Here is a 1,391-nt window from a genome sequence, read left to right on the forward strand (position 1 = left end):
ACTCAACTGCTAACTGAAAGGTTGGCAGTTCAAACCCAAAATGACAGCAATGCAGAAGAAATGCCTGGCAATCTGCTTCGGTAAAATTACAGCCAAGAAAACCCTATGAAGCGGTTCTATTCTGTCACATACGGTCCCTATAGGTTGGAATCAACTCGACGGCATACAACAACACAAACTCAACCACGTCCCACCCCTGACATCTCCCCAAGGTAAATCAGAGCATAAGATGCCTCCCCTCAGGGACCATGACCAATGGGCCATCTCAAGCGGGCACTTATCACCAATGCTGAGAAGCCTCAGGGGATAACATTCCATGCCACCACATCGGGCATCTTGAGTAAGTGAGCCTCCCTTCTGCACTTTTGGTGTTAGATGACCATTGTGTGCTTCCTGCATTTGTAGCCAACTGCTTGGCCCAAACCATCTGGTCAGATGCAGCTTACAGTCAAAATGATCGTTATATATGTGGAGTGTAAATCATAATTATGGATAACATCAAATCATTGAAAACTTCAATTCGTGTGTGTATAAACACATCACATGTGTATGTACACATGTATATTTTGCATATATTTTGGCTATTTCCTCTTTTCTTTAATTTTGGTGGCATTGTGAAGGTTTTATTATAAAATTGTCCAACTGCTTATTTCTGGTAGAGAGAAAAGTCACTGTTTATTGTTCCTATAACTGGTCGCCTTACTCAATTTGCAAAGGACTTTTCAGTTGATCCTTCTGGTTTTTCCAGGCAGATAATTATGCCATTGGTAAATGCCAGTTTGCTCTGATCTGTGTATTTTCTTCTTTTCATTGTGGTGCCTAGGACATCCAGGTCAGTGGTGACCATTAGTAGGAGGAGAGAAATCCCTGGCACATGCCCGACTCTAACGGAAACGCATCTGATGTTACACATGTATGACATTGTGTGTAGGTTTCTGTAGATAGCCTGTATCAATGCAATGAGCTTCCCTTCTACTTCTACTTTGCCAAGTATTTTTGCAGGAACAGTGGTAAATTTTATCACCTGCTAGTCCAGCGTTTGAGATAATTGTATGTCAATGATTGTCAGAATTTTTCTATTTATAAATTTCTGCATGCTAATGTAATTAAATGATTGAATAGACTGGCCAATCCTTTAATAACCTTGGGAGGTAAGTATTGTTGTACCTACTTTTATAGATCACCACACTGACGCTCAGAGAAGCTGATCAGTTTGCCCATGATGACAGCTATTAAGAGGCAGAGTTGGGAAGAATGCAGTTTTGCCTGGCTCCAAAGCTCGTGACCTACTCTAGTGTAAGTCATAGGGTTAAAGTCTTTGCTTTAACATTCACTTTAGACTGTGGACACATCGAACAGCAGGAAAACTGTTCCATATGAAGTGTCTTGGG

This window comes from Trichechus manatus, unplaced genomic scaffold, assembly GCF_000243295.1.
Source record: "Trichechus manatus latirostris isolate Lorelei unplaced genomic scaffold, TriManLat1.0 scaffold00072, whole genome shotgun sequence".
In the NCBI taxonomy this organism is placed as follows: domain Eukaryota; kingdom Metazoa; phylum Chordata; class Mammalia; order Sirenia; family Trichechidae; genus Trichechus; species Trichechus manatus.